Below are 26,608 nucleotides of genomic sequence, written 5' to 3'. Positions count from 1 at the left end.
AGTTCTATCACATCTTAAATAATTTCTGGTTGAATGAAATTAATTACACATTTCCATGGAAAACCTACTGTTTACGTTGGTACCTTTCAGAACACATGCAAGAATTGAATATACTCACATCCTAAGGGTGGTGATACACCTTCTAAAGGTGTATATGTGAGGTAAAAAGGCTCTTCTGTCTGCTTAGTCCCCCTACCCGCTTGTATTTATGATTATAAACAACTGTCTTCATACGATGTCTCTGCAGTCATCCATTCAGATTTTGATTTACTAGATTGTAAGAGTAAAGGGGGGCATTCTGATAACCTGTGATGCGTTTCGTAGGCCATAAGATTTCAGCCAAAAATCCTAGTATTTGTCTCAAAAGCGGTGGCTGACCTATTGAATCATTTTAGAAGGACAGTCAATCTGAAAATAGGAAGTAAAGCATAATTCAGTACAATGCTGGGAAGCTACTCTAATATTTTATTTCCTTTATTGTTAAAGGATTACATCTTATTTCTCATTTTGTTTTGCTTTGCTTCAGCTGAGTCTAGATGAACTAAAGAAACTGTCAACTGAAGAGCTTTTCCTTCTCATGTAGACTCTATTATATACCATAACTGAAGCAGTTCATACTGTTTCTTCCAAGTAATAATTTAAAATAGGTCATTCCTAAAGGTTACAACTCAAAAGAATTTTTCGGGAAATGCCTGTAGTTTGTAAAAGGTATTCTAGTGCAGCTGAGAGACCAAAACCAATCATGAGCCTGAAATTAATATGGGGTGGTGTCATGGGTTTGGTTATTAGTTTTGCCTTTAAGGCTTTTAGGTTTCATAAAACAAATTGAAATCTGGTTCACACCACATGCACAGGAACCAATGATTTTTTTTTTTTTCCTGTTTAGGTTATGGCAAGTACAGGTTTTGCATTTGGACTTCAGGAACAGATTTCTTCTCCCCCTCTTCATAATACATCTAAGTTATCATGACAGTTCATGTGTGCAAGACATGCTACGTTATAAATAAGTGCAATAACACTGCATATATTAAAGTTCTTTTACTGTGCTCCTTTCTTCATGGCCTATTAATAAAGCATTTCTTTTGCCTTTCATTTTGGTGGGCCAGAGGATGATGATTTTTTTCTGTGTAGGAGTTTTGGAAGGGGGGATTAGAAGGTTTTGTTTTGCTGTTCTTCTAGGTACAACTTCAGAATATGTGTTTCTTCATATCAGCCGAACAATACCTGCACAAAACACCGCATCTTTACAGTATGCTGACTGAAGAAATAGATTTTCAACTTCTGTAGCTATTTTAGGTTGGGTCTTGTGTCTTGACTTTCTGCTCAGATTACAATTTTAATTTTAACACATTCAATGGCTATTTGAGTGAATTAGAAAAATGGGAAGAAACGAAGATGAGTTGGAGTCTTGAGTTTAGGTAAATCACTCTTAGATGTAATTTAAAAACAACTGTGATTTTAATTCTGCTTAATAAGAGCTCAGCAGCATCTGTAGTAGGAAAAAAATGTATCAGTGATCATTGCACCTTTCACTATCTTAATGGACTACATTTTACAGTAAGGACTACCTATAGATGGCACCAAGAGTAAATATTACAGGAGTTGCACAGGAAAAGTCATAGCTTTAGAATCCAACATATTTGTGATTATATAGAAGCAGTACTCAATGACTTTCTGAATATTTTTACAGTGTGACAGTATTTTCATTATTTTTCATTGGAAATAATTTAAATCCTTCATCTGACTTCAGCTGAATACAGAAATTGGGGACTGTATTCAGGAGATATTTGGCCTAATGGCCTTTGGCTTAATTTTTATCCTTCTAGCCTGTTGGTCTTCTGACAGTTCTGGAGAGTGTACCTTCTCCCAGCAGCGAGCAACAACATTTCAAGGCTCTCAGCTCCTGATGTTATTCCTTTCCCCCAGTTGCATCCTTCTTCTCCTGGTGCACTAGCAAAACCTTTCTGGAGGAAAACAAAGGGGTGCTGAGTTATGTCAGGGATGTGCCTGCCACCATAACGTTTCTTTATGGCTTTCTTAACCCCTCTGTGCAGTGAAATGCTCTGAGACCTGCTGGGAAGCAGCATCAGCCTTTGAGGCAGCGTGGCCCTTGGTGTCTGTGATTAGAACATGCATCACTGTATTTTTGCTGTCAGTCTTTTTGTCCAAATCGGCTTAGCGCCCCCAGTCACACAGCTTGCAATGCCAATTGGAAGCATCAGTATCACTATTAATGTTATGTTATTTTCTATCTTCAGCTCCAAATATAATAACCAAACAAAAAACTGTCAGTAGAAGCTGCACAAAGGAGTCTGTCCCAGCACTATTCACCTTCATAAGTCAAAGTAACATGACATTACATTCAATGTAAAGAGAAGCCAGGCTGAGACTAGGGCAGGACTCTGGAGATTAGTATGGAGATGGAAAGCCCATACTGCAAGTTTTCCTGTTATGTCTCACGTAAGGTGGAAAACAACAGTATTAAGGCAATATAATGTGTGAAATAGAAAGAACTGAAATTTTGCAAGGTAACCGGTAACTATTTTCATTGTTAAAATTATATTTAAATATTAAGTTGTGAAATAATAAGCACAGTAAAATGGCACAAAAATGAGTGGGTGAAAAAATGTTAAAAGACTGAAAAAGTTTGCACAACGCTGTTGGAAGCCTTCAAAAGAATGAAAAGATCTTTGTCTGAAGTTACCAGTATATTCTGAAAATAATCTTTCGACTGTCCTTCTGCTAAAAGGTGTGAATGAAGCTGTTTTTCCATTGCAAATGTTGGTATTGCTATCCCGTGTGTAGCAACAGCCCTAAGTGAATGATGCAAGAGGTACATAATAATGAAATTATGTCCCTCTTTGCCCCCCGCCGACGGATTAGGTTCCTAATAGTCTTTTTGGTGTGATATGAGCTGATAAAGGCCCGAGCTCCCTATTCAGCACAGGAATTATCACTGCTTCATTCATTCTTATGAAAATGCTTTTTACTATGTGGAAATCAGGAGAATTTAGAAGTACACGAGTACGTGCTTGTGAGAATAATTCACAGAACTCATTAGATTTTTGCAGTTTCCTTAGTCCTTTGCTACAACCTCAGTCTTTACTTTCATTCATAACTTGAAAAGAAAACATTGTGCAAAACATGTAACATGGTGAATGGCCATTTGCTAAAACCCTGGTACCTGGAACTCACCTGCTCAGACAAACAGATTTGTGTGTATAGATTGCACACCGGAGGTTCAAAGAGCCTCTGAAATAAAAAAGAGGACAAGGTTGAGGTACAAATATTTATATTTATTTTGTGCACGGCAAATTTTTGACATTGCACATCTACTGTAGTTTTTCCAATCACTTCATCTCTTCTAGCAGCATTGATCCTGTAAATATGGAGAAACTGGATTTTAGTGTTTGTTTTTCAGAGAGTGAGCGAGCTGTCACGGTTATTGAGGTCAGGCCATGAGAGGGAAAGGAGTGAAGAAAGGAAAGCTTCATTTTTTCAGGAAATATTGCATTTAGAGTACATTTCTATCTTGATGTTGGCTTGAATATTGTTTTCATGACACAGATACTTTCCTTTCTTACTCTTTATTTCATATGATTGGACTTAAAGCAACAAAGTTTTCCATGCAAGAGAGATATACACAAGTGGTTTTTAATTCTTTGCCATCCTTCTCTCCAAAAATAAGTCTCAATACCTACCATCGGGGTGACTTAATATTCTAGGAAAGCTTTCTTCCTTTATCAAGCAGCAGATCTTCTGGTTTGCTGGTTTTAAAAACCTTCCATAAAACAGGTTTAAAATGCATAAAATAAGTTTAAAATGCAGTGTACGGCAGTGCCATTTTGGTTGAGTGCTTATGCAAAACCTACAATACCTAAGGCAATTACAGGGCTAAAGCCACGTAACTTTCTTTTAAAAATTAAACGTTTTGTCTCCAAACAGACACAGCCTGACATGGCATGTGTCATACTCTCATAGTACTATTCTTTATATCTCAGGCATTTTGAAAATAATAAATGTACTGTGCCATAATTATTTTGATAGTCTTTAATGAAGTTGAAAACATAGGCTGCTACTTTAATGGTATTATTGCCTTTACTTTTCTTAACCGACATTTTATAATGTAATTCAAAATTCCTTCTCATTGAAAGAATTAAAGTTTTAATTGTTTTAATGTAACTGTGAGGGGATGTGTAACGCTTTCTAGCCATGCTATCTAACTGCTGAACATGTGACTGGCACTAGTAATACCAACTAGTGAAACGATGAAGCTGTATGTTAACCTCCTCCTAATTCCTACAGTAGGCACTGGCACCACGGGCATTTTGTGTTTGGAGAGTAAAGAATTATTTTGGATAACGGAGTAAAAAGTGAGTTCTCCTTATCTTCTACACAACAGTTTAGTCCTAACTTGTCTCGTACTGCAAGATTTTTACATAAAGTACTATATACTGCAACTGCATTTTTCATATATTTAGTTATAAATATACAAAATAATGGTAGAATTGAAATGAAGTGTCACTGTTTAGTCTTGTACCTTAAAATTTCTTGTGTATATTCCATGTATGCTTTTTAATTATGCTTCAAGCTGATATACAGCTTGTTATTGTTACTTTTATCTTCATATAATTTTAAATATTTATATTCCAGTGTTTTCTGTAGCTCAGAAGTGTGACTCTCGCCTGTTTCAGTTTTCAACAAAGTATTATATTTTTAATATATAGGGGTGGTCTGGGTTTATGAACTTCCTCCCATTTCTAAAGTGTATTTTTCTAGAAAAGAATCAGTGTATTTAGATCTATAGTCAGATAAATAATACTCATATATTTTTTCTAAATCTACAGTTGCATGCATATTATAAGGCCATGTAATATTGTTAACTTTTAAACAGAGCTCCTTACTGACGCTTAACCTCTCGATATGGCCAGCATCTACTTTATGACTTTAATCATAGTAAGTTTATTAAATTAAAAATGTCTTCACCTAGAGAAAAATATGACTTGTCTTACATATGGCACACAGTATTTTACATTATCTTTTTTCTCTTAGATATTTGTCTTAGCTAAATCAAAACATCTTTGTTAATAAAAGAAATTATTAAGGTATTCGAGACTTCTATCTCCAGTGATATAGCAGCAGATGAGAAGACGTATGGGCCACAAACATGAATGCTTTGAATCTTTTCCTTATTTTTTCCTTAATTAGGCACTCAGTGGAATGCTTGGGGTTTGTTTGTTTTATGCAGAATCCTGAACTGAAAAATTACCTGGCATTTTGGGTGCAATAGGATGTAATAGGTTTGTGAAGTAGTTATCTTAATTAAAAAGAGGAAATATTGCATAGTAGCTCTCGAGTTTTTTGTGTGAACTTAATACAGTTTTAGATTTAAGAGAAGGAAAAGCATAGTTTAGCATGCAGGAAAATAATTAAAGAGACACTCTCATAGAAACAGCAAAAGCTGTGAGAGAAAGGAGAAGGAAACTGGGAAAAGGCAAAATCAGAAAAACAGCTTCAAAACGTTAGGTTGCAGAGAATCAGGAAAAACAAAGCAAGCAAATGCTTTCTGCAGCTAGCCTTGTGCTCGGTACTAAACGCTGCCTACCTCTTTGGTTCAATAACAGTAGCAGCTGTCATCAAGAGACAAAAGCCCCAGAAAAGGCCTTGCTCCTCCTGAATGACTGAGATTTCCTGGTTCATGTTCTTCTCCATAATGTTCCACGGTCTTTGGTGTCAGGTTCCCAAAATGTTTCAAAGGCCACGATGGACCCAAAAAAAGGATGTTGCTTGTGAATTGGTGAACAGTTTAAGAAATATAGCTGACATCTAAGACAGTGTTTCCAAGTCATCATCCTGTTCAGTGAAAGTCTACCCACGAGCAGGGCAACAAGCACACCTCCGCGAGCACTTGCTCTTGATTCTCCGCAGTAGCGCTAACAGCGAATATCCCACAGGCCGTGGGAGCTGGGGAAATAGTCTCGCTGGGCTCTACATTCTCCTTAGTCATTGCTTTCAATTACGTTCCCACAAGCTAAGTAGTTTGTTTTAGGCTTATGAAGTCGTGTGAATTAATCTCCAGACTGACTTTATTCCACTACTTATTGCCAAACAGCTGGCAAAAGACTTTTCTTTTAACTGAACCATTCCTCATTTTCTCATTGTCTTCAGTAACATGAAGGAGCAAAAACATGGACGTGAGTATCAATTATGATTATCACTTATTTACACATGCTTGAAATTCTAGATGCTTCAGAATTCTGCTTGTTTTACCCAGTATGAGAAAAAACTTTTCATTAAAAACCCACAACTTTTTGATAATCCTTTTGGTACATCTGCTGTATTAATGCAGTCTCTAAGATAGTGGTATTTTGAGGTGGTTGTCATATATTACATGCTAGAAAGCTGTACTACCTACAGTTAAAAGTAGTATAATATTCTGTAAAGTTCTAAGCTGCATTAATCTCTAGGTCGCCTTTGTGTAAAGATTGCTTTTCAAGTATGGAAAAAGTGATTTAAACGGGTGCAACACTTTCTGCTCGTACATTTGTTCCTGGGATGCGTATGGCAGCTGTGCATACATACCAGTATTGAATAAATATTTACCTGTTTCAACCTTTGAAAATATGCAAGTATAACTTCTTTCCATGATCATTTATTCTGAGTTTAAAAGTTTATTTGCATTGATTTTTATTGTTAAAATTAGTAAAGGCCAAATTGCATGCTGTCAAAGCCATGTGGGTCTATTAGAATCAGTTCTTCTTTTGTTCTGCAAAGCAGCTCCAGCCAACATGTATGGGATATGCCTGCATGTGAGTGAGAGCAGAATTGCTCTCCCTTGGTCACAGGGAACAAAACCCAGTCACAGAATCACAGAATGGCAGGGGTTGGAAGGGACCTCTGGAGATCACCTTGTCCAACCCCCCTGCTTGAGCAGGGACACCCAGAGCAGGGGGCACAGGAGCGCGTCCAGGTGGGTTTTGAATGTCTCCAGGGAAGGAGACTCCACAGCCTCCCTGGGCAGCCTGTGCCCCTGCTCTGGCACCCTCACAGGAAAGAAGTTTTTTCTCCTATTGAGGTGGAACTTCCTGTGTTCCAACTTGTGCCCATTGCCCCTGGTCCTGTCACTGGGCACCCTGAAAAGAGTCCAGCCCCATCCTCTTGACACCCACCCTTCAGATATTTATAAGGATGTCCCCTGGTCATCCTCATAGCTCTCTGCTGGACTTTCCAGTAGTTCTCTTTCTTGAACTGGGGAGCCCAAAACTGGACACAGTACTCCAGATGTGGTCTCACTAGGGCAGAGTAGAGGGGGAGGATAACCTCTCTTGATCTGCTGGCCACACTCCTTTTAATGCAGCCCGGATACCGTTGGCCTTCTTGGCCACAAGGGCACAGTGCTGGCTCATGGTCATCTTGTTGTCCACCAGCACTCCCAGCTCCTTCTCAACAGAGACGCTTTCCAGCAGGTCAACCCCCAGCCTGTACAGGTGCATGGGGTTGTTCCTCCCTTGCACTTGCTCTTGTTGAATTTCATGAGGTTCCCCCCGGCCCAGCTCTCCAGCCTGTCCAGGTCTTGCTGGATGGCAGCACAGCCTTCTGGTGTATCAGCCTCTCCTCCCAGTTTTGTATCATCAGCAAACTTGCTGAGGGTACGCTCTGTCCCTTCGTCCTGGTCACTGATGAATATTTTGAACAGGACTGGACCCACCACAGACCCCTGGGGAACACCACTAGTGGCAGGCCTCCATACAGACTCTGCACTGTTGATCACGATCCTGAGCTCTGCCGTTGAGACAGTTCTCAGTCCACCTCACTGTCCACTCATCCAACCCACACTTCCTTAGCTTGCCTGTGAGGATGTGATGGGAGACAGTCAAGACAGACAACATCCACTGCTCTCCCTTCGTCGACCCAGCCAGTCACGCCATCACAGAAGGCTATCAGGTTGGTCAAGCATGATCTTCCCTTGTTGAACCCATGCTGACTGTTTCTGGTAACCTTCTTGTCCTCTACATGCCTGGAGATGACCTCCAGGATGAACTGCTCCATCACCTTTCCAGGGGCAGAGGTGAGGCGGACTGGCCTATAGTTTCCCGGGTCCTCCTTCTTGCCCGTTTTGAAGACTGGAGTGACATTTGCTTTCCTCCAGTCCTCAGACACCTCTCCCATCTTCCATGACCTTTCAAACATGATGGAGAGTGGCTTAGGGACAGCAGCTGCCAGCTCCCTCAGCACTTGTGAGTGCATCCCATCGGGACCCGCAGAGTTGTGAGGATCCAGTTTGCCTAAATGATTGTTAACCCGATCCTCCTCAATGAAGGGGATCCTTCCCAACCAAGGAGAAGTCTTCCTTTCTCCAGATTTTCCCTCTCACCTCTGGGGGCTGGGATGCCTGAGGGCCAGCCTTAGCAGCAAAGACTGAAGCAAAGAAGGCATTCCGTAACTCCGCCTTCTCTGCATCCTGCATCACCAGGGCACCCACCTCATTCAGCAGTGGGCCCACAGTTTCCCCAGTCTGTCTTTTACTATTGATGTATTTGTAGAAGCCCTTGTTGTTATCCTTGACGTTCCTTGCCAAATTTAGTTCCAAGTGAGCTTTGGCCTTCCTCATTGCATCTCTGCATACCCTGGCAATGTTCCTATATTCCTCCCAAGTGGGCAGTCCCATTTCCCACACACTGTAAACCTCCTTCTTTCATTTGAGTTTTTCTAGAAGCTCTTTGCTCATCCACGCGGGTCTCCTGGCTCCTTTGCTTGACTTCTTCCTCGTAGGATTGCACTGATCTTGAGCTCGGAGGAAGTGGTCCTTGAACCCCCCTGCTTTCTAGAGCCCTAGCCCACGGGATTCCTCCAAGCAGGTCTTTGAGTCTCAGAGTGGAAGAAAACCAGCATGTGCCAGTTTAGCTTTTTTTTTTAGTTTAGAATTGTGCAGTAAGCATCTTCCTCATCATGAAGGAAATGTTATTTAAAAAGTAATTTCCCCAAATTCATGCAGAATATCTCGCAAGGTTCTTTTAGGGAGATGTAATTCCTTTTCTTCATGCAGAAAGCCCCTGTTCTCTTTCATACCCTCAGTTGTAGAGTCCATAGTGTCCTGGTTGAAAGAAAGTCCATCTGCCACTAGCAAAGCGTAGAAGGCAGCTTCATTTATAGTAGTTGGGCCCTATCAACCGTTTTGTGAACTCACCCAAAAGCCAACCCTTTTCCTCTGGAGGCCAGGGAAAGGAGAGCATTTTTCCCTGAGATATGGCTGTTGTCAGGTATTCTACAGACGTTTCAAGAGGCATGAGTTAGGGAAGATTTTATCCATTCTTTTTATAAATGTATACAGCCAGAAGAGGTTCTCGTTAGGAGGTTAGCTTTCTTACTCTAGTAAGACATCCTGGGAAATGTGTTGCTACTGTTCCATGCCCACTCCCAGCAGCTATTTTGAATATAATTCAGTTTGAGCTCTTATGTAGGTCAACATAACATAACTTTGCATCTTCCAGTTTATAGAGGTAATGTGGTGTCAAATACGAAAATAAAAGTTCTTAGACTGAACAGTCTCTTAGTTATCATTAGGTAGATTCTACTAATGTTTTCTACACAGTGTATCAGCTTGGTTTACTGGTAGCTATAAACATGTCACATGAGTGCAGCTACTCAAAAAGCTTGGGAACAGATTTTGAATTTAACACTCATAGGCAAGGTGTAAAGGCTGACAGACAGCTTGGCATGGGTCAGGGCAAAAGCAGAAACTCCTGCAAAATGTGTTGCCAAAAAAAGAAGGGAGGCAATAAATTTGTGTCTCTGCATGGGAAAAGGCAACAACCAAAATCTCTTGAAATTTGTTAAGGGGGAGGAGAAAATAGCGTGGTGGAGCACTCTGTGCACAGAAAAATAATCATCCACTAGGGCAAAGTTACTCATGGCTGACTGGGCAGGTAAAGGTGGGGTGAAGGATATTGTAGGCAGTGATATGTATTGGCACCTTTCAAAAGCAAGAGATGCTGTAGGACCACACCCCGCTTGGGGAGGACACTGCCTTGCCCATGCTGGAGGCACCCTTTCCCTCCTCCCGGTGCAGCCCCAGGCCTGCTGCTCCCTGATGGTCGCTGGGGCCAGCACTGGGTGCCCCAGGCAGAGCTGAAATGGAGCCCCTGGGCCCATGGGCAGGGGTGTGGGCGTGGGTCCCTAGTGGGCAGTCAAGGTCTGGCACTGCAGCCTGTTGGTGTTGCGTGGGGAATAAATGACAGGTCTGGCTTCCAGGCTGTATTGAGGTGGTCAGGTGTTTTGGGGGCATGGGATTTGGGGGATGATAATTGTCCTGTGCCATATGTTGAAGTGCGAAGAGACAATTAGAAAGCAAGTTGGATTAAAAAAATTATACTACCGTTGTTCATGCTTACTACACTATGAGCAACTGGCATCATAGTCTCCAATAGCATGTACAGAAAAGGCAGTAGGTGTTCTTTCTCCCCAAAACGTTGGGTTTGTTTGAGGGACAGGCAGAGAGATAACATGCCAGCAGAGAGAATACTGTGCTTGCAGAGGGTTGCTGAGATTTTTGTGTTGTTTCTTAAGGGAACCAGACTTAGCCTAAAGAGAGGGAGGTGAGAAAAGTGAAAGGGAAGGAAAATGTAAAGGGAGGGATTGAGGAGAGAGGAGGAAAAAGATGGAGCTGCAGAGTGAAGACAGTGTGGAAAGCATGTTATCTAAACGTAGCATTAGTGAATGCATGATTGACTGGAGGATGTTAGCAGAAGTTTAAGTCAATCAGGCTGTTAATCACTGGCTAATTTGCTTTCTCTCAGGCATGCGTAACAGTGTTTCTTGGGTTTTGCAGCAAATATTAAAAAAAAAAAAATGTTCTACAGGTAGAATTTGAGGCCTTGAATATTTGCTATGTTAGTGAGCATCTTCCATATCTTCCTGTTCTACAAGATCATTATATCCTTAATAAAACTTAGGAAAGAGGTGCACTGTGTCCTTTTTGGAGGAAAAAAACCAACCACCCTCTACCTGATTAAAAGCCTAAACCAAAATCCTGGTAGCCGAGCAGTCATGATTGTCCCAAAGAACTCTCTGAAATAGATTTATTTTGTACCTGGTATGATTGCTGTAGCAAGTGAAGGTTAATGTGCCTGTCACCCCAAAATGAATGGTGGGTGCAGTCATTTATGAGTGCTTCTCTCTTTTCTGTTAGTATCAATGGCTCAAAAACCGTTCTGAACATCCAATTCCCTTCCTGCTTTTTACCTGTTCTCCTTTTCTCCCTCAGCCTCCATGACTCCCCCTGATCAGGTTAACTTGTTTTCATTTGTGGCAATCATTCATCAATTTTTTCTGAGAACTTCCACAGCCGATACAGAAATCCATTAAATCTATATAACAGGTTAATCTCAACTAATAATTACTCATTAATCTTGCTGGAAATGCACATTTTCTTCAGCCCATTGGCAAGTCACAAGCCTGAGAAAAAAGTGAAGTGTTTAATCTGTTTTGTAAAGTTTGTTAATGACAAATTCTGGCTGACAGATTGAAAAATTAGGTCCACTGTGATGGGGTGCATTCGGTTTAAAAAAGTGATTAACTATATGCCAAGCTGTCAAAGAAATTTTGCATGAAAAAAGAGACGTTGTTAACGTTATGTCTGTGCCCAATGATTTCATAACGTCCGTTTTAAATATACATGGGAAAAAACCATCAGCAGCATACAGCCATTTTCGAAAAGTGGAGTTTTGAAACTATCAAAAGAGAAGCCTGAAACAGCTTTTTTACTCTCTCACACCCTCCTCCAATTTCTCCCCCCAGTATCTTTGACTTTAAAAACACTTCTATTTTCCCTGTAAGATGTTAGTCACATCTGCCGCTAATTGAACTGAACACAGACTTTGGCTTTCCTGAAGAGCTCCTCCTCATTCTTGCCCTCCCATCAAATCGCGGCTGTGTCCTGGTAGACGCTGTTTTCCAGTGCAGCCGGATTCGCTGACACAGGTAGGTCATAGCCTAGGATGATTTAAAAGTCCCACACTTGCTAAATAATTCAACTATTTTATGGCTATTTGCTTAATATCCCATTTCTGCAGAGTTGGTAAAGTGTCTGGCAAAAGGTCAAACGGGTTGCGCAGCTTCTCTCTGTTGAACTTCTGCTGCTTCATGGTGCTGCTCTCAGTATATCTTCACTTCTGATTGATTTGCTTAATGAAAAAATTGATGCAAAAAAGTCTTTTCTAATGAAAAGCGTGTTTGTCAATATTTTCCACTCCCTCTATGGATTTTTGTTACATTTTTGTTTTGATTACTAGCTCCTGACCTGTTTGTATTCTGGTTTGCTTGAAAACCCAAGTCTCTGTTCTATGTACAAAATATCACATCTGTTGTCATCTTGTACATCGCACCATGCTCTTGGGTGAAAGGCATAATGTTTATTTCCAGATCTTTTTGGGAGCAGATAGCAGCCTTATGTTACCAGACCAGTAGAGTATTTTTATATTCAGAGAGAGAAGAAAAATAACCTGTTGTGAGCAGCAAGTCTTTATTCCTGGTCAGAGGTGACTTCCCAGATAAAAGGAGATATTTCTTCTTTGCCTTGTGACACAAAGTCAGACTTAAAAAGCCTTCTAACTTGTTCAAAGTGACTCGGAGTCTGAAGAAGTGACAGTGCGTAAGACTGTGCATGACACACAATGCTGCTGTGTGCTTGTTCTGCAGATTCAAAGCACCCCTTTGGTTCTTGAACTCTTTTTAGTTTGATAGAAAACCCATCATAATGTTTGACTATTACAAAGCGTCAGCATCACAGATGTTGAACTTTACCTGACGTTTGTATACATCATACAAGATGTAGCGAGTGAAATTGGGTTACAGACGTTGTTCTGTGTTGTGGTGATGAATCATTTCTGTTACTGTTCACCACACCAGCAATGGAGTACGCAGCGGTAAAAGCACATTTTCACATTCCATTTGTTAGTTCCAATATAGATTTAATCTTTTTCTGATATAGCATTTTTCCCTTGGACTTACTTTGCTATTAAACAGAGTGACTGTGAGGTTTCCTTTATTCGAAGAATAATTTTTAACTAAGAAGAATCCTATGTTTGAGGGGAAAATAGTACTCATTACCCAGTCCTCCAAGATTTTATACAACCGAGCACATCCTCTCGTTAATTTCGTTTTCCATGGTTCCATATTGCCAGTGTGACAGGTAAATTGTTGAGGTGAGACATATTGAGAACGCACTTGTGACAGAAGCACCTGCCTTTTATTTCTTACTGTTGTGCAAAATACTGGTGTCTTAGAACAGCAGATCTTACTACAGGGTTTTCTCTGCTGAAGTAGAAGATCATTCCTCACGCAGGTACTGTGCACCCCTTCTTTCTCAGTTCTTCAGTGTAATATTGCTGGCTGGAAAAAAAGGTCTTTCACTGCCTGTGATGCAATTTTTCTTTTTCTATTCCTCTAATAGTTTCAGCTAGCATTATGTGTCAGAAGGATTTGAAGTGAAACTTTGAACTCTGAATCGTCATGGCCGATCAGGAAATACTATTAGCAACTTTTTGATGTGAAAGGGAAGTGAGTTGGTAGTCTCCCTTCTTACCCTCATGCACTGTATTCAGCATCGCAGGATATCTAGTGGATCTTTCTGATGCAGCGAACAGGCCACTGATCTATTCTGGGAGACTTAACCAGCAATTATGCCTATCAGTGCACCAGTTTTCTTCTGGTTTAACTATAAGTTCAAGATGAAATACTGTTAACAAATTACAGACTGCAAACTTGCTTATAACAATACGGCCATAAATGCACATAGATGGTAGAAATAGAATATTCCACTGGGGGGAAATTTCTCCAATTTCTCCTATTTTCACTGTGTAGGTCAACAACCAAGACTTGAAAATGAGGGGAAAAATTTCCCTAGTGTTGTGGCTTCTGTGCCCCTTTTCATGCTTGCATTACAGCTTTTAAATAGTGTAGAGCATTGAGCTTTGCCTATGAGAGGCAAGTGGTATGGGTTTCTTGAGATTAAGTTTATCTGTCAGGCCCTGTGGTTCTGATGGTGACTAAATCAACAACAGATAAAACTACACAGATTACACTGTTTGGAATAGCCTACTTTCTTGCCCTTTTTTTTTTACCCATCTCGCCTCTCTCTTTAATACAGCACTCAGAGCAGCTTTCTGTAACAAGGCTTTGCACAGAACAGGTGATGTTGCAGACATCCATGTTCTCTCCGTGAATCTGGGATTATCTTCAGCATGCCTGTTTAGGTACAGTTTCCACTGACATTATCAGGGTTTATCCAGGATGGATTTGTTTCTATTTTGTTAGCATTTATAGAAGGATGAGAAGGTGAGTGCGTGAATGGTCCCTTTTGGACAGGGAGAAAGAAAAACGGGAGTTACAAAAAAGTAATTCTAACTTCAGATGGGAAAGGAAAATAGGAGATACAAGTCTCCAAGGCTTGGGGCACAAAATATAATTCCATTTACTTTCTATTAAAATTTCAAAATACGGACAGCAGCAGAGATAACTACTCTTTGATGACCTAAAAATCATGGGTGGTCAAAAATTAAGTGGCAGCCATGTCAATTACCAAGAATAAAGCTAAAACTGTACGTGTGATATAAAGCGATTCTAACATCTGTGCCTTTACCAGCCTACCCATAGCTCTGTCATTGTCAGATACCTGCAGGTTTCGCTGTAGCACGTACTTGCAATTTCCACTACGTACAACCCTTCTTCAAGGATTGGCTGGTCATTTCCATCAGTATGAGAGGTATTTACGAACCCTATAAAAAGGGCTGCTCGTCAGTCTAGGAATGATAAAACATATTGCCTCCAGATTACCAATTCTGAAAATCAAGCTGGCTGAAGGCAGTACGGGAAGTGTTTTCATATTGCAAATGGACACGCTAGTATACCTATCTCATAGCAAAATCATAAGCTATTTCATACTGCTTTTAAAACAATCAGCACAAAAAAGAAATCTAAAAGAATGCTCGGGTATCAGAAGCATGGGCTCCACAGGAGGAAAACAGCTGAAAGGAGAGAAGCTGTTATCTGGATAAATGCAGATTTTGGCAAAAGGCAAAATCCATTTTCTTTTTTCAGAATTCAGCTGTATTTTTGATGCTTGACTTGGTCATGCATGCTGCCCCAGGAGATGACGCTTCCAGGTTTGATTGTTGTGAAGTATAACCTTACTTTTGAAACAGAAAAAATGGCATACAATTAGTTAAGCTGTACAGCTGTTAGAAATCTGGTAAGAAACTTCCGATTAATTTTTAAAATTGCAGGTCTTCATTTTCAAAAATTTTCTGAGCAGCGGATCCAGAAAATCCTTTTGTAACTCAGAGAAACAACCACTAACCCAATCAGTTGGGATTTAAGTACAGTACTTCCATAAGCGTTAGGTCTCCATGATAATTCTAGTTGACCTAAATCTGTTCCTACTGGAATCAGAGTGAGTTTTACTTCTGGCGGGCAGGAAGTGCCGAAACCTCAAATTGTTTTGTTTTCTACTGTCTGACTTAAAAGTGGCTCATGTTCTGCAAAATTCTTGCTGAGTGTTGAAAAACTTTCAGGATACTTACAAAGCTGATACAAAATAACAGGAAATGTCTTGGCAGCTCTTTTAACAAAGTTGGTTAGCAAATCTTCAAGTGCTTAGGCATCTTCTTTCTTAATGTTACTGAACTGGTTATTCCTACAGACAGTGTCATAGAATCATTAAGGCTGGAAAAGGCCTCTAAGATCATTAAGTCCAGCCATCAACCCAACACACCATGCTTCCTAAACTATGTCCCAAAATGCCATGTCTACACAGTTTTTTAACACCTCCAGGGATGGTGACTCCACCACCTCTCTGGGCAGCCTGTTCCAGTGCCTGACCACTCTTTCAGGAAAGACATTTTCCTAATCTCCAGTCTAAACCTCCGCTGTCACAGCTTGAGGCCATTTCCTCTTGTCCTCTCACAAGTTACTTGGCAGAAGAGACCAACCCCCGCCTCGCTACAACCTCCTTTCAGGTAGTTGTAGAAAGCAAGAAGGTCTCCTCTCAGCCTCCTCTTCTCCAGGCTAAACAACCACAGTTCCCTCAACCTCTCCTCGTAAGACCTGCTCTCCAGGCCCTTCACCAGCTTCATTGTCCTTCTCTGGACACGCTCCAGCACCTCCATGTCCTTCTTGTACTGAGGGGCCCAGAACTGAACACAGCATTCAAGGTGTGGCCTCACCAGTGCCGAGTACAGGGGCACGATCACTTCCCCACTCCTGCTGGCCACACTATTCCTGACACAAGCCAGGATGCCATTGGCCTTCTTGGGCACCTGGGCACACTGCTGGCTCATGTTCAGCCGGCTGTTGACCAGCACCCCCAGGTCCTTCTCTGCAGGGCAGCTCTCCAGCCACTCTTCCCCAAGCCTGTAGCGTTGCATGGGGTTGTTGTGACCCAAGTGCAGGACCCGGCACTTGGCCTTGTTGAACCTCATACAATTGACCTTGGCCCATTGACCCAGCCTTTCCAGGTCCCTCTGCAGAGCCTTCCTACCCTCGAGCATATCAACACTCCCGCCCATTTGGTGTCATCTGCAAGCTTACCGAGGGTGCACTCAGTGTAACAGAATAAGTCTTATAGTCTCTGTGGCCTGAATGTTTTTTAAAAGAATTCTGCTATTCATTAGTGTTGCAGAACATAAAGAGCAAAAGTTGGTGGAGATAAGTGCTATACACTACTGTGTATTCAGACCCCAAGAAAGACTTTCTTCATTTATTATGCAAGAACAAAGTTCCATGTTTACACTGCTTGCCTGAGCTGAATATGTCATGGAAGAGAAATGGTAGGGATCTGCAGAGCCACCATGCACAGTATCACACAAAACCCTTACTTGTTCTGAGAGTGGTCTTCCCCACAGTGTTACCAAATCAAGAGAGAAACATGAATAAAACACAATAAGAGATTGTGACACAGGCCTGAGCTTCTGAAAAACATCTGATGTTTTGCAGTACCTGCAGTGCTATTTCATGGTATCTTTAATGTCACAAACCAGAAAATGTTAGTAGAGAAAAGGGAAAGATTCCGGAGTGATCTCTGGCTGCAGATGCATAGATTGTCCAGCAGCGGAACAGCTAAATGTGCCCCAGAAAGGGTTTAGTGGGGAGGGGGCGGGGAAAAGACCCCACGATAAAGTGTAGAAACCACCACCAAATTAATGCAGTAAATACCTGTTGGACTTCAAATGAAATAATTTTATTTCTGCTTTGTATGTCAGTTTATCCTGTGCGTGCATCCTGTTGGCTCACTAGACACATTCAGGCAAGCACAGGCTAGCTCTTAATTCTGGCCTTCGTACAGCTGCCTTGAGATGTTTACAGATTTATCTCTTCTGAAAAACATAGATTTGAGTATTGATGTTTTTCATTTGAATTATAAAGAATCCACCTAGTCGCTACCCTCTTGATGTTTGGAGATGTTTTAAATGATTGTTGAAGAACCAGTGTAGGAAGGATGGGAATGTGCATTTGTGTGGATTAAAGTAGGGTTGGGGATGTTAGCATAAAAACTCTGAATTGTGGTTCAGACATAATTGTTCATGTGCTGCATAAGCAATAGAAAAATCCTGCACCTAACCTCCTTTCTCAGTATACCAACCTAAAGGCAGTTTTCCTTGAGTAAGTATTACTGGAAAGCCTAAAATACATTATAGGATTTCCTCCCACTTCTCCTCGTCCAAACTCTTGAAGTTTGCACAGCTTCAGCATACAGCAAGTCAAACATCAACAGAGCACTTAAGGATTTGATCAATTTTAAGTGTATAGGAATTTTTGTGATTCAGAAAAAGCACATATTCTAATGACAGGAAGGGTATATGGGTTTGGAATGAAAATAGCTTTCTTCCACTTTCATCAATCAGTTTTATGAGATAGAATCCTGTTATATAAAGATAGCAATCTGTACAAATGTCAAGTTATTGAACAACTCTTTCATAAATACGTGGCAATCCATTTTAATACCAATCATTGGTCTTCACAATGAGAGTGAAATCCCTTTGAATTTTATTGTTAGGTTAAATTTCCCTGTGAAATACACCGCATAATTGCGTGTGTGTAGTGCAGTGCTGCAATAGGTGCAATGCCTATATAGTACCTGTTTTCTTAATTTTTCAACAGATTTTTCCTGAGACGGTGATGAATATTAGCACATGGAAATGAAACAGGATAGCCATTCACAGCATTTCAGTGAAAGAGATCATGCTCAGACTGCCGTGTAATTAATTACCCCTTCAGATATTATTTCATGTGGAGTAGATTTTCTTCTATTAATTTGCTATTTATTTGTGACCTTTAATTTATCACAAACGGTCTTCTTTCTACATCATAGGCAGCAGTGGAGAACAGCAATAAATTGTTCCGTTTCTCTCCTTAAATGACACTTACAGCTTGGCAGAGTTACAGGGAAGCTAGTAGCTTTGCAATTCAGGAGCTAAAATAAAGGGCTTTACAATGTAATTTTCCATCCTTGGCCCCCTGAAAAATTTTTACTTCCTTGAAATATTAGAAATACAGTTAAATGTGGGGTTTTCCCCTTCCAGAAGTTTCTGGGAGAAGCAGCCAATTGCGACCTCTTTTTTATTATTATTGCATTGGCCTCAGCAGGTGTTTAAAAGAAGTTTCTAATGCTAAACCTCTGAACCTACTTAGCTGCTTTCTGTTTCTTCCCTGTGTCCCCTTTTGCGGGGGAAGTTGAGGGCAACCCCTGTGCTTAGGTCTGCCCCAGGGAGCGCGGGTAAACCCAGGGAAGGTTGGTAGAAGCCAAGGCAGCTTTTTTTTCCCCTTCAGATCCTGAAATGTCGCTCTTCCTTCCTCAGTGCATGTACTGTGTCCTGTAAAATCAAGCAAAACTGACCTCAGCTTCACTGTGACACTTCGAGAGAAGACTATTGAAGTGTGCACTGGAATTTTATGACTTCCAATCGGTAATGGTACATCTTAATGACAGCAGAAGCTAGGAATGTGGTTGTTGTGGTTCAGAAAAGGGGGGCAGCTCTTTGGAAGTAGAAAGGAGCCATTTCTTTAAGATCTGGATTGAATATGGAATTAAGTAAAGGCTAAAATGCAAACCTCTAGGCCAATCCTTCAGCCTTTAACCTAAACGTTGGCAGCAAATAACGAAGGTTGTGTGCTATGACATTTTTTAAAAATTGCGATGGGTATAATGATCACATTAGTTTCATGAAAAGCATCCGAGAAGGGAAGGACTCATTTTGGAGTCTAAGCTGATGCGGTTTATTCACATGAAGCTTTTTAATATGAACTCATATTTATGTGAAAGAAAGTTCCGTGGTTTAATCCCAGCCGGCAACCAAGCATCATGCTTGCTCGCTCATTCCCCTCTGGTGGGATGGGGAAGAGAATTGGAAGAGTAAAAGTGAGAAAACTTGTGGGTTGAGACAAAGACAGTTTAACAGGTATAGCAAAAGCTATGCACACAAGCAAAGCAAAACAAGGAATTCATTCGCTCCTTCCCATGGGCAGGCAGGTGTTCAGCCATCCCCAGGAAAGCAGGGCTCCATCACACGTAACGGTTACTTGGGAAGGCAAACGCCATCACTCCAAACGTCCCCCCCTTCCTTCTTCCTCCAGCTTTATACGACGTCATATCCATCCCTGGAGGCATTTAAAAGAAGGGTAGACGTGGTGCTTGAGGATATGGTTTAGTGGTGGACTTGGCAGTGGTAAGTTAGCAGTTGGACTCGATGATCTTAAGGGTCTTTTCCAACCTTAACGATTCTATGATCCGATGATTCTATGATATGGTGTGGATTATCCCTTGGGTCAGTTGAGGTCAGCTGTCCTGGCTGTGCCCCCTCCCAGCTCCTTGTGCACCCGGCAGAGCCTGGGGAGCTGAAAAACTCCTTGACCGGTGTAAGTGCTACTTAGCAACGACTAAAACATCGCCACATTATCACCATTGTTTCCAGTACAAATCCAAAACATAGCCCCATACTAGCTACTGTGAACAAAATCAACTCCATCCCAGCTGAAACTAGGACAGAAAGGGAAGGCTATTTTTCCTGACAGGATCTTTGGACATAAAATAATTAAACAGTTGTTTCTTTCCAGTGGTCAGATCGCCAGGAGGTGACTGACTGAAATGGGCAGAATGGGTACAGCACTGCAGCAAGAAATGCTCAGAATCAAGTTAGGTCTTTTTGACTTTTGCGGAATAATTGAATTACTTATTTGCACCTCTCCAAAGAACGACAGTAATGTTTTACAGGCATAATGACGTCTATAGGTGTCTTGCGTGGGGTTGTAGGAATTTGTCATGAATATTGCTCGAGCCTCATTTCCACCTTTGGCATCTCAATCCTTGACCCCAGACCCTGCAGGCTTCAGGGTGTATGTGTGGAGCTCCGCTGCAGCAATCCTGTACATAAAGGTGCTTCTTGTGTGTCAGGGCCTTGGAGTCATCCGTGCTGGAGGCCAGGCCAGGCATTTTCACAGAATCACAGAATGGCAGGGGTTGGAAGGGACCTCTGGAGATCACCTTGTCCAACCCCCCTGCTTGAGCAGGCACACCCAGAGCAGGGGGCACAGGAACGCGTCCAGGTGGGGTTTGAATGTCTCCAGGGAAGGAGGGTCCACACCCTCCCTGGGCAGCCTGTGCCCCTGCTCTGGCACCCACACAGGAAAGAAGTTTTTGCTCATGTTTAGGTGGAACTTCCTCTGTTCCAACTTGTGCCCATTGCCTCAGCTTTTAACCTTGCCATTTATTATTTTACATGCTTCTAAAAAATTGAGCATAGATTTTTACTTTCTAGATGCCTGCATATTTAAACCAGAAGTTTCATAGCTTCAGGTTGTACAGTCTGCAAAGCAGAAGTTTAAAAGAAAAATTAAAAACCCCTGTGCCCCGAAATACACTGCTTTGTATTATAGGAGACTGATAAGCTAAACAACGTGGGGTATAATTAATTCGGTGTGAAGCTATGTTATGCTGAGATTCTACAGCAGCTTATCGACTCGTTCTCTCAATTAGAAAACCTAAAGAAAAATACATATGTATGAAGATTGATCGGCACCCTGGGGGAAAAGAACAAAGCTGAAGACCCGCGGCGGGCGGGGGCAGCGGCCCCCCTCGGCCCGCGGCCGTTGCCCGTCAGGCCGCGTCCAAACCGCCGCCGTCGCTCCCGGTGAGGGCGAGGGCTGTTTCCCGCCCCCCGGTGGCGGTGGCTGGGGGGCGGGGCAGGGGAGGCGAGGTGTCGCATGAATGAGGGCCATGGGGTGGGGGGAGGGGGTGGCCGGGCCCGCTGTTGCCATGGAGACCTTTGTGCCCGTCGGCGCGCCCCTCCCCCGGCCCGGCCCGCGCTGCCCGCCCTGCCCTGCCCCGCGCTGCCCCGCTGGGCCGGCGGCAGCTGCCGGTCCCGTCCCACCCCGCCCCGTCCCGCCGGGCCTCGGAGCGGCCGGGTGCCGGCGCGGCGCGGCGCGGTGCGGTGCCGCCGTCCCTCCCAGCGCCCAGAATGGCCGGCAGCCTGCGCCGGCCGGGTTTTTTTCCGAGTTTCTGTAGAGTGGTAAAAGGAGAAAACCGGCAACCAAACAAAAATGAGTAGAGCTGCTTGAGGAGCTGCTGCTGCTGCCGCTGCTGTTGCGGAGGGGAGGGGAGGGAAGCTCGGCTCGGCTTTGAGGAGAGTTCCCACAGCGAACGCCGAAGTGGTTAAGGAGATTAATTTACAAGTGGGCGACAAAGGTAAAGAGTTGAAGACAGACCGTTTGTTTGGGGCTCCTTTGTAATTTATTTGTTGGACGTGAGAGATTGCGTGGGAAAGGGTATAACTTGGTTTAAACGTCACTTCTGAACGGCTTATAAATATTTTGGACCTCAGAATGCCTTAAATCCGGGTGCGCGAGGGTGTGGAGGGGGCATAATTGCTGGACGTTGAAGCCCACGTGAAATGCAGTCGGACGTGTGGCTGGTGGGTTTTGGTCGGGTTTTGTCTTCATTGGAAAAGAGGGTTCTCGGCTCAAAAAAAAAAAAAAAGATAACCGAATACTTTTAAAGCCTATTAAAGGCAAGAAAGTAAATGTTACTCTCTAGTGGAAACGTCTCGTTTCCGCGAAGTCCTTCATGTCCTTCTTCAGCGACGCTTTATTTGGCTGTGGTTATTTCTTGTTGCAACTTGTCTAAAGCAAAGTTTAAGAAAAACAGTAATTCCACGGAGATAAAATAATTTCACGGGCTAATCTTTCTGGTGCAAAACGTATTTTTGTAGGTGCGTGCTTTGAGCTTACAGACCTGTTGCTTTGTACTTTTCCCCTAGAAAAATAAATACTAGATGATCAACTGCAGTGATACCTCTTTTCCAGTTTATAGTCTTAAATAGCGGAGAATGGGATTTGCATCGCTTATAATTATGTTTAACCTTTAAGTCTTTAGCAAGCTTTTTCAGGTAGATTTTTTTGTGTGTGTAGATGGGTCAGCTAATTTGAAATTCATTACAGAAGATTAGTGAAAATAATGCATGGCTATGATCTCCCAGTTTTATCTGGTGCAGCTCAAGTGCCCGGGAAATGTGACTGACTCTTCAAGGGATTAAATAAATTAATTTCATGCGGAAGTCAGTTGTGTGAAAAAGTGCCAACAGCCTTTTCTGACACAGATCTCTATGCTTGTTAAGGTAACAGTTTATTTACTGGTTTGACCTTTTGGCCGAATCCAAGCGAAATATCTAAAATGTAAAAACAACCCCCCGACTCAAGACACTGCAGGAATATGTTGTTATATAGTAATAGTTTTTACCAGGCGATTGCATTATTCAGATTAAATGAATATGCATGTACCCTCCCAAAGTCCATAACGAAAAAAAAATATGACTTTGAGGGAATTTTCTTCTGATATTGTCGTAACTGCTAGTTTTTATTAGTTAAAATTGAAACAAAGGATTTTCTAGATCGAACTGGTTTAACTGCTCAGTCTTAAGCTAAGGCCTGGGCTTTTTTGTTTGTGGTTTTTTTTTTTTCCTTTTTTTTTTAACACATATTCCAGAGTATTTAGCATGAAAAAAATCTTACTTCAGATGTTTCAATCTTTAATAGACCAATAAAACTACTTTAATTACTTCAAGATCAAGAACTAATTTCATTTCAAAAAAAGATTAGTAAAACTAATTCAGTGTTTGACGGGTGGTCAGTAGTTTAAATGCTTTGCACGGTTGATCCAAGCTTGTTCTTTGTTGATCCAACTACTCATTTCAACTAATTTGTACCACTAGACTGATTTTAATAAGACTGCTTAACTTGTTTTATGGTACTTCTGAGTTGACAGTGGTGTCTTAAAGCATGCTCGCTACCGTGGGTTCTTCCAATAGCTATCTAATTGCATACAATTTAATTTTAGTGTCTTCTGGAGTCACGTGTCCAGAAACTTGTTACCTTCCTCTTCTCCCCTCTAAGACGCGCTGTGTAAAGACCTCGGTTAGTCTTGGCTGTGGGAAGAACAATAAAGTGACTCAGAAACAGCTGTGAAGGGACTCGTGGAGCCCTTGGTGACAGAGCAGTACCTGAAGTTGTTTTAGCAGTTAATTCCAGTCTCCTTCTCTAAAGTCCTCTGAGTCAGGTGTAGAAATAAAAATTCACTGAAGTCCCTAATAGAGTGTGCTCTCGGTGGAACCTCCTGCGGTTGATAAATATTTCAAGAAGCTGGAAGTTAGTGATACATTTCAAATGCAGTGCTAAGCCGAGATACTTCATGGTCCTTTGCATACACATTTGCATTATTCATTTGTGCTGTGCAGGTAGATAATGGGCCAAATTTATCTTTGGTGTTACTCCACTGATTTCTAAGTAACTGAACTAATTCAACCATACCTCTACATCTTGATTTTTGGAAGTTCAAGGCAAAGTTGGGATTACTTCAGTGATTTTATTATACAGGTAATAGTTGTTGATGTACTGACTAATGATGTTCAGTAGCTTAGGCATTCTTTCATTAAAATAGTTGTAAGCAAAAGGTATAATTTTTTTTTCTCCTACTTTTTCAGAAAAAAAAAACCCCGTTCAGTCTTCTAGTTGCTGAATCCTGAAGTGACTAACAGAGAGGTACAATAAAATAGTTTTCTGTCATTGGTAAAAATTAATCCTAATAACCTACTGAAGCAGAAGGTCTTGACACACCTGTTTGTAGCGTGATACTTACTTAAAGTAGAAACTCTCTCTCCATGCGTTAAGCAGCCTTCCAGACAATCGGCCTGTGACACTAATGTGTGCTACATTTGTGTGTGTGCACACATACAAATACGTATGTATACAAACCGTACGTGTATCTGTACTTTAAATATATTAGGGGTTTTCTTTAGCCTATGAGGAGAGGCAGAGGTAACAGAAAATGGTAGGCCCTCATCTAACAGCATGCACTGGATTTAAAATGCGGACACTGGACAGGCCGTTTAGATGGCAGAGTACATAATGCGTTTGATGGAAGCTACTATCCCTACATTTAAGTCCGGTATATTGAAGCAGTTACTGGCTTTTTGGGGGTGGATTCTTGATTTTATTTATTTATTTTAGTAGAGATTGATGTTGTAGGAAATAATTGGGATAAATTTAATGAGAGATTTAACATATTTCTTTCTGAGATCCAAAGAGATCCTTCAGAAGACTCTTAGCAGGGGGGTTCATGCTGTTATAAATGGTTTCTGCCAGAGGTTAAGACCTTTGTATGACATTCTTGGAACGGTCATTCCATTAATTGGCTTTTGAAAAAGATAACCTGACAGTTAAACCAGGAACTACGTCCTCCCAGCTGTGAACACATGCAACACATCTCTATCAATCTGGAGTGCTACAGAACTGTGCAGTTTTCAGAATCAGAAGAAAAAGTAGTTGGAAACACAACTACATGTCAGTCGAAGTAATCCTCTCCTTAACACACCCTGTGCCCAATGCTTTCTAATGGCAGTGTGCATGGCCGAGGTATTCAGCAAAGGTCCTTGATTTTGTGGCAGTGTGGTGGAGCAAATCAGAACTTGGGACTTGATAAGAAAAATGTCTATACATTGAGTATTATATTGTCTGGGAATTATCACAGTTGTGTATAATTTGTATTTAGATGAGTTCTAAAACTTTTATTCTCAGTGGACTGAAATGTGTTGAAGCCAAATAATTTCAGCAGCTTTAGAAGTTGTCAGAGAAGCTAAGAGCTGGAAGGCTGTAAAAGTCGACTGAGACTGCAGTAAGCATTCGTTGGCAGTTTCTGCTAAAACTATAGGCAGAGAAATAGTATCTGTTTGAACTGTTGAGTTATAACATTAAATCATTTGGTGATCAACAGGCACTCTGACAGGCGTCATCATGTTGGGTTTTTCTTGTGGCCTCAGTTTTCCTGGTAGTGATGAATATGGATAATTTTTGGTTGAAGGGAAAACTTGCATTCTTCTAAATAGTATTATCACTGAGCATGTGTGCACCATGTGCTAAGATATTTTGATGGAGTAATAAAGAAATTAATACTGATTATTACCATTCTTCTAGGGTTGTACAAGTGTTGTGTAAAGATACCTACATCTGGAGTGATAGCAAATAGTTCTTTAGGAAACTAACCTCTTTTTTTTTTTTTTTTTTTTTTGGTAGTGCATACAGGCTCTCATTCTGGCATATGCACAGGCCTTTATTTCAGCTGAAACATGTACTCGTTCCATGTTAGACTTGCACAAACAGTGGCTCAAAGATGATGTTGGCTGCCACGGTGAAAGGTAGACTGCATGTCCAGCCTGGAGGATGGCCCAGCAGACTGTGTAGAAAGTAACAGCATCTTTATTATGGTCTTGATTGTGCAGTTGCTCACTTCTGTTCTGTGAAACCACTGCACAGTTGGAACTGGTGGTAAATCTGAAGTCTGACATGGTTGTGTTAGCCTCTGCAGCTTGAGTTTCCACTCTTTGTTTTTTGAGTGAATTTATTGGTAACCTTAGTTCTTCAGTTACAGGCAGTTCTATTTTGATTTCTTACCTGAGCTGACTTGGTCCAGTATGGAGTTTGTTCTTCTGTGCTTCCAACTCTTTCAGCTTTTCCTAAGTGTCAGAGTTTATGAATGTGCAAAAGAGACATGTCAAAACCTGATACAAACTCTCTTGCATAGAAGATGAAGATGAGTCCATCATTGATAATATCAGAGGGATGCTGTTGGTTAAAGTGTAGATAATGAAAAAGTGAAGAGCTGATATCACACGCTTGTAGTTTTTTTGCTGTTGTTTTAATGGCTTATCTTCAGAAGGGTCAATATTTTGTCACTGGGCCCAGTCTAGCATGAACCTTCTAATGCTTTTGTCTTTCAGACTGTCAAAGCTGTTAGTTCTCACTAGCTGGCCTTTAAGCAAGAGAAAAGTCAGCCTGTTGCTAGAAACCTTTAATTTAGAAAACCTCAAAAATTATTCTCCTGTAAGAGATGATTAATTGTCAATAAATAAAGACAAAGGATTAAAACAAAAAGATATGCTAGCAGAGGTTTTAAACAAAACAAAAAAAAACAACAACCCAACAAACACTCTGGCAATTATTTCTTTTTTTTTTTCTTTTTATTTTCTTCAAGGTTGCAGTGCTACATATCTGCCCTGCCCTGATTTCAGAT

General features: G+C 41.4%; 1 protein-coding gene across 8 annotated transcripts in view; it reads left to right on the top strand.

The window, feature by feature from the left end:
- Positions 1–26,608, top strand: part of CTNND2 (catenin delta 2) — a 687,140-nt gene that overhangs the window by 209,994 nt on the left and 450,538 nt on the right. Inside the window, exon 1 of one of the 8 annotated variants that reach the window (XM_064443392.1) lies at positions 21,360–21,733. The exons of the other annotated variants lie outside the window; for them this stretch is intronic. The gene's annotated coding sequence lies outside the window, so the exon portion shown is untranslated. Of the gene's footprint in view, positions 1–21,359; positions 21,734–26,608 lie in introns of those variants that run through there. 8 annotated transcript variants of the gene reach the window in all.

Source organism: Phalacrocorax carbo, chromosome 2 (assembly GCF_963921805.1).
Source record: "Phalacrocorax carbo chromosome 2, bPhaCar2.1, whole genome shotgun sequence".
Classification (NCBI taxonomy): Eukaryota; Metazoa; Chordata; class Aves; order Suliformes; family Phalacrocoracidae; genus Phalacrocorax; species Phalacrocorax carbo.
The sequence above is the reverse complement of the archived record's forward strand: the minus strand, read 5'-3'. Positions and strand labels throughout refer to the sequence as shown.